The 7,194-nt window shown below is 36.3% G+C and overlaps 2 pseudogenes; both read left to right on the forward strand.

Moving 5' to 3' along the window:
• Positions 1-1,861: 1,861 nt before the first annotated feature.
• LOC149191482 (uncharacterized) lies at positions 1,862-2,512 on the forward strand (annotated as a pseudogene).
• Positions 2,513-3,160: 648 nt separating this feature from the next.
• On the forward strand, positions 3,161-5,011 carry LOC149191483 (isocitrate dehydrogenase [NADP], chloroplastic-like; annotated as a pseudogene).
• The last annotated feature ends 2,183 nt before the right edge of the window (positions 5,012-7,194 follow it).

A 7,194-nucleotide genomic window follows, 5' to 3' on the forward strand; every position in this document is an offset into this window, starting at 1 on the left:
TCCATTTGTTTTTACTGAAATTGCAACATTTAAATGCTTTGATAGAAATCCAAATTGAGAATATTGAAATAGGAGTAGATTGATTGCAATAATGGTAGGCTAGGTGTGAGTAAAATATATTTTTAGATTTTCCCATAATTTGTGTATCATGTGTTTTGGAGAAGAACTGATAAGTGGAATATGGTTGGTTTGGGAGTTGTGGATCCCATCAATAAGTGAGTAAAATCATCCCATCAATATGTGAGTAAAATGGACTTCATGATTCAATAAATCGTGTTATGGTCATGTTGTTTTTTTCCTTATGATAAATATGTGAAAATTTTAACATAATTGTGTTATTTAAGGGTAATTTTTAAATTAAATCGTTATTGGTGAAGGGTCAATTTATTATCAAAACATTATAATCGAAGGGAAAAAATTTAAACATAATGTTTTTAGACGGGAATCCTAAAGACCCAAAACGTCGATATTTTTTTATTTGAGGGGTAATGACAATTCAAAATTCCAACTTTGCTGGGAAACACAATTCTTTTTTTAAATAATACCAAATTTATCAACCAAAGATGGTCAATGTTGGGATTCCTTCTATAATTTCATAACTGTTGATTTATATGAATATCCTATTTCTTTTTAGTTAGTTCTCTACTGAGCAATCATGGTGTTCCAATGTTTTTTTATTATTTGAGAGATTGTAATCTAGTTGTTTTTATTTAATTACATCGAAGGAATTCTCTCTACGGGCTTTATATGTCCAAACAATATTCATTGCAGTCAATCAAAATCACTCATTTTCTTCCTCCTTAATTGAGTAGCAAAATTACATGTTTTCTAACACAACAACTCCTCACACAAGCTATATGCTTATGCTACGTAGCAAGTCCTCTTTGCTTTACATGCTCCAGTGCTATTCAACACTCCATTTTCTAACCATACTCAAACAACACATCATTATTTGTTCAATGCTCCACCAACCGTTCGCTTCATAGGCTATGCGCCCCATGACTCAAATTAACAATAAGTTCGCCACACCACAGTTACATCATAGCCACAAATCACAAGCCCACAATCGCCGGATTAGGTATTTGATATTCAAGATCACTTCCTCTTCCCGCATAATTCAACTATCATAGCCAAGATCCTTTGCTTCACAGACTATTGCTTGCTCGCCAAAATGATGGAGATATTTGCAACCAACCAGAAGACGTCTGGCATGCTCTCATGGTGGAACAACACACTCTTCACCCCCAATGATTCCACCTTTTTTAGGACTTACAAGATGATTCCTCTTTCCTACATTGTTTTTCTCTACCACACCATCATGTGTAAACATATGGAAGTGTTAGGGCTCCCAACTTTCTTGGATGATCATTGCATATTTTTTTGCATGACCAGTAGTGGTGGCCTCTACATAGAAGCCTAGAACCAACCCATTGCTTTCCACATTCCACATTCACTACCTACATGAGCACTCTTCTTCACCATGTCCTCTGCATATCTAACTATTCATCATCTAAATTCCACCATTCTTAGCAAATCCATATCACTCCTCAACACATCGACTTTTGTAGTCTCTATTGATGCCCTCGCCTCTACCTATGCATTACTATACATCTACCATTCATGCTTTGTCACAATATGTGGGTAGTGTCCTTTGTTCCTTTGCATAAAATTCAGGTTCCAGATCAAAATCGAGTATCAGATCCATGTCTTCTCAACTTGATTGGTTCGTACCTTTGTGAAGGTATTTCTTCAACTACCCTTGATTTTCTTTTTTTTCTTTGTTTTCTTTGAGGGTTTTTGAGTGAACCTTTTGGTTTCTTTTTGAGCATTGAGACCATTTGATAAAGGGTTGCTACAGTAAATGGAGAACCAGACATTCATGAAAGACAACGATGCAGAGAGGAATCAAAGTATTAATGTAGGATCATGCAAGTTCCAGAAGCAAAAATGCTTGGCTTGAGGGAGACTCCTGTGGGCCAAAATGGATCTGTCTTCGTGGTGGCCTGTACAGATTGTGGACGAGAGAACTATAAGTCAAAACTACATTTTTAACGACCAAATTAAGGGTGGAGTTCTAGCTCGCTTTTATGGGAGTTGCATTTATGCTTGGGTAGATCCATTTGCACAACCTGAGGAAAGTTTTAAGGGTTCCAATCATGGTGCTTTTGAGAAGGCCTTGGAAGAGGAGATGCTGCTTCGGAGTAAGATTATGAAATCTTCCGTGGAGCCAATTGGAAAACCTAATCCAAAAAATTCATCTCAACACAATAAGCCTGGTGGTGAGGGGCTTAAAATAAAAATTTGTACTCGTAAGAGAACAAAATGAGAAGAGCTCGAGTGAATTCATAATCAAGGGAAAGAGAAAGAGAGAGTCCCTTCCAATGAACAAGATGTTATGACAGATGGTTTTGAGAAAAATATGTGCCAAATAAGAGTCATGCATCATCTTGGTCTTGTTGCTCCACCTGATTCCCCTTTTAATGCCAACTCTCCACTCAAAATTGTTGCATGAGTTATGCCATGATACATATTCGCTATTTTTTTGGTTTTCATCTAGTGTGTAGTTTCTGACAAATAATATGGTCAGTCAAAAACTGAAGGAAATCGTCAATGCAACCTGCCAAATCTAAAGATATTAAACTTTTCCCTCTAGTTTATGCTAAATTTATTTTTTCCTGGTTTGCAGGATAGTGCAATTGATTGTCATTTTAAGTGTCTGGGAATAGTCAAAATCCTAGGATACATTTTATATTTATCACATTTATTCTCTGAGATATCATTTAACTTTAAAGATGTCAACCAGACAGAGAAAAGTGAACTTAAAATTTTGTCTTTGTCAATCTAACAGTGCAGTGCAACTCTGCTTATTTACTTTATCCTACTCTGTGTGGGTAGAAATACTTTGTGCGAACCCACATCAAGCAGCAAATGGAGTTCATGAGGCGGTTGGCAGATGGGATTCTCATTAATAATTTTGTGGAGTTGGAGCCAAAATACGTCCAACACATGGATATATTTGGCACCAAAGGGAATCCCTTCTGAGCAGTCATACCAACGATTGATCTCTCTGGGAGTAACGAAATACAGAGGCCTCAGGATGCCAAGATTGTGGAGTGGTTGGACAGAAAATTCCACGATCTGTCGTCTATGTCTTGTTCAAATGAGAGTCGTATATTTATCAAATGCAAATGCAATAGCTGGAACTAGGCCTGAAGGCAAGCGGGAAGCCCTTCAACCCTTCCTGTGGGTTTTGCGCCCGCTAGAATCAAACTCGTCATGGAATCCTCTTCAATGGTGGAGCACTGGAGAGAGGAAGTTTTGCTAGATGGTTATGAAAGGCTACTTGGGACTTACTTGATTATGACCTTCCACTTTCCCCTTTCCTCCTTTCATCATTCCTTTGCACTTCTTGATGCAATTTCTAGTTAGATCTATGTTAATTTTTCTATTTTTTTCTTTTTTTCATAAGTTTGCGTTATTCTTAAAAGAAGTCTTTGTGTTAATCATAATTTTTACTTTTGAGTGTCTTGTAATCATTTTTTTCACTATTTGTATATTTGTATGTGGTATATCTCCTTTCCTCTCTAGATTAAGGATTTACATTGTTTTCTAATAGTTTGGTTTTTATATGATTGTTTGTAGACACAATGTTTGTAGATACACTAGGTTTATTTATTATTGTTTTTTGCTTGACCTTTAATATGAAATTGATCCTTTCAAAATATGTCGAGGGGAAATTTAAGTGCTAATCACAACCTTGCTTTCTAAAACATCTATATAAATGTTATCTTGCAGATGAAGCTCAAGTTAAGGAACTCGGTTTGAAGGCCCCAATGGGACTATCCGTAACGTTTTGCATGGTTGGAAACTTGTTAATCATTGTGATTCTTTATTGATGTCTTTAGAAAAAGGATGTTGCAGCCAAAAAAATTCTTAGAAAGATGTGTTTCCTTGTAGGTATCATGTTCAAAGAGCCAATTTTATGTAAGAACATCCCTATACTTGTTCTAGGTAATAAAATTGGGCCACGTCCCTATACTTGTTCTAGGTAATAAATTTGGCCATTGTTGTAATTTTGTTAATAATGTACATCATCTTAGCTATTTTATAATTTGTAACTCTATTATTGGTGGGATGGACAAAGCCCATATGTATTGGAATACATGCTTTTGGTGATCAATACAAAGCAGTAAATACAATTATCAAGGACCTTGGCAAGCTAAACTAAGTTTTCAGTGTGGTTTCATGTTTCTTCGTAGTTATTCTTTGTGTTTTTCCCTAATTTTGGTTCTGAAGATGCTTTAAAATATGGCTTACTGAACATAGAATTTTTCAGTGATGATGACCACATTGTGTGTTTGAACCTTGCTCTCTTTTATCCACGACATCTATGCCATTTTTATGGTTAGAATATGTAAAATAATGACTTCTTTATCACTTTATTCAATTGAAAATTTACTTTTGATTGATACAGTTCTAGAGGAAGATGGTGAAACATCTGAGTTAGAGGTATAAAACTTCAAAGGTAACGGAGGAGTAGCATTAGCCATGTACAATACTAATGAGGTATGGAATTCTTTTCTGTTCTTTAGAAAATACAACCTTTGTGCTTGAAGAGGAGGTTGTCTCACTTTTATCTCTTATTTTTTGGGTTAATCATTTGTAGTCTATACGTTCATTTATTGAGGCTTCAATGACTATGGCCTATGAGAAGAAGTGGCCACTCTACCTTCATAAAAGAATAATAATTTTGAAAAAACACGATGGAAGGTATATTTACTAGCCCGTGTTTTGTGAATCCTAAACCGAGTTTTACTATTATCCCTGTTATTTGTCACTTGTTTATTACATATATCATCTTTGATTGGATAGAATATTATTAAAGTATACGAACATACTCATGATATGATTTGCATTCGGTTGGATCAAAGACATTTTCCAAGAGGTTTATGAATCCAATTGGAAAAGTAAATATGAGAAAAGCAAGAATCTAGTGAGTTTTATATCTTGAGCATGTAATACTAATCATTTGAAACCTCTTGATGCAAGAGCATCTAGCTGAAGGGGATCATCATGACAGAGGGTCATTTGGTCTCTGTGAGGACTGAGGAGAAAACTTCAAGTGAACATTTTAATTTCATTTTTTTTTTTTAATTTCTTAGTGATGTAGCATTTAGGAGAGTAAAGGTTGAGTTGAAAGAACTGTTGTAGTTAACTGTTTTTTATTTTTTATTATGTTATCTTTTACAAATCACAGCATAGGAAAAATAGACAGTTTTAGAAACTGGCGAAACCATCAAATGTAACTAACAACAATTAAGGAAAAACTATTTTTTCAAAAATTATTCAAAAGACAACAGAATGCATGGAAAAGGGTTCGATTTTGAAGAGGAAAATAATAGAAATATCTGAGCACACAGAATTTTACATTCTAACATCCCATAGCAGTCCATTTACAGTGCTTCATTCTAAATTACCTAACACAGTAAAAGAAAGTCCTTTTTATTTTTATTCTACAGTGCATTCATACTTTTCTATCTGTATAAATTTAACAGGTCTATAGACAGTAAGACTTTGTAAGTGTCAAGGTTGGAGAATCTATAGAAACCTGGACAGATATTGGAGTCCTAGACAAATTAAAGCATAATGAGCGAAAGGAAGTTTTGATAACACACAAGTTCTAGACAGCGAGAATAGAGCGAATCAACACAGGTACTTCCTGAGTAATGGAACCTTTTTTCATTTATTCATAAAAAGAAATAATACAATCTCTATCAAATATAAATTACAGTCAATATGGAATTTAATGCTGTCCAAGTTCAACAAGTTCACAATGGGAAACGGGTTGAAAAGCCCTAACATGTAAACCCTACGGTCACAACTATAAACTATGACAACACAAGCCTGAGGCCTACAGTAACACTACAGAGAAAGTAAGGACAGAGAACTCTGCGCCTAAACCTAACCAGGCCATCACTTAAGCCAATAACAACAAAAGTAACCAAAAAAAGGCAAATTTATCAAGGAGCGACCCTACCGGGTCGTGCCAGCACGCGTCGTAGGGCGAACCAGGGTCTCCAGAGCGAACCCACCTGCAATCATTCACTAGAACAGAGTGTAAGAACTATGTGGAGGAAAAAAAAAAACTGAAGGAACAAAACATCAGAAAGTCTAGGATTTGGAACTTACCACCAAGAAACAAAGCTTCGAGGTCACGGTCACCAAAGGATTTCTCTACTCATGAGGAGCAACTAAGTCAGTTAACAGAGTAAAAAGCAGAAGTTGATGATAACATAGAACAACGACTTACCTCGTTATTGTGGATGGAGCTGTAGCCATAAACCCCGAGACCACAACCTGCAAATGCAACAAAGTAGCATAACCTGGTAAATTTCGAGAGCAACTGAATGAAAGAGATCGAGGAAAAAAGCAATCACTAACATATAGGCAAAACAACCAGTTGAGAATGTATACAGAGGAACTGAAAGCCTCCACGACAAGCTCATTTTCCACAGAGTGATAGAGTTTGTCAAGCGTAGAGACAGAGGAACAAAATAAGCATAGAACATCAAGCATACTTACCAACCAGTAGAGCCGAGCATGTACCCAGGCCAAGGCCGAACAAAAACAACAGTAACAGCACATTCACATAGAGAAACTGCACTGGAGGACAAATAGTAAAACCCTCGAGCCACCACAGAACAACGCACAAATGACCAAGTGAATAGGGTTTGTGAACATTAACCAAGGCGGGAGTGTGTTTACCGAGGAAGGGACACATGTCCATCATCCAACGGTGCAGGTACAAGAAATAAAGACCAGAACCAAAATATATGTGAAAATCATTGTAATCACCCATTGATTAAACTAATCACATAATTAATCACTGTCGAAATCATTACATTAATCCATATCCATTTTATAAAGTTTGTTAAGGGTAAAGAGGGGGCTGGACCCATCAAGTGGTATCAGAGCAGGAAATTGAAAGTACCAAGATAGACATGGAAGTTGGAAGACGAGGAAATGGGAGAGGTGTGCACAGAGCAGTAGATGAAGGATTGAGAGAAGAAATAAGGATCCTTATTGCCCGTTTGGAGGTAGTTGAAGCAGGAAGGAGAAGGGATCAGGAGGTAGGAGATGACAGTGAAGAAGAAGCCATAGTTACAACAGATGGATCGGATGAAGAAGGGTTGG

The sequence above is a fragment of the Pinus tabuliformis genome, chromosome 2_2 (genome assembly GCF_031772625.1).
Source record: "Pinus tabuliformis cultivar Carrire ecotype Pingquan chromosome 2_2, CPIR1, whole genome shotgun sequence".
Classification (NCBI taxonomy): Eukaryota; Viridiplantae; Streptophyta; class Pinopsida; order Pinales; family Pinaceae; genus Pinus; species Pinus tabuliformis.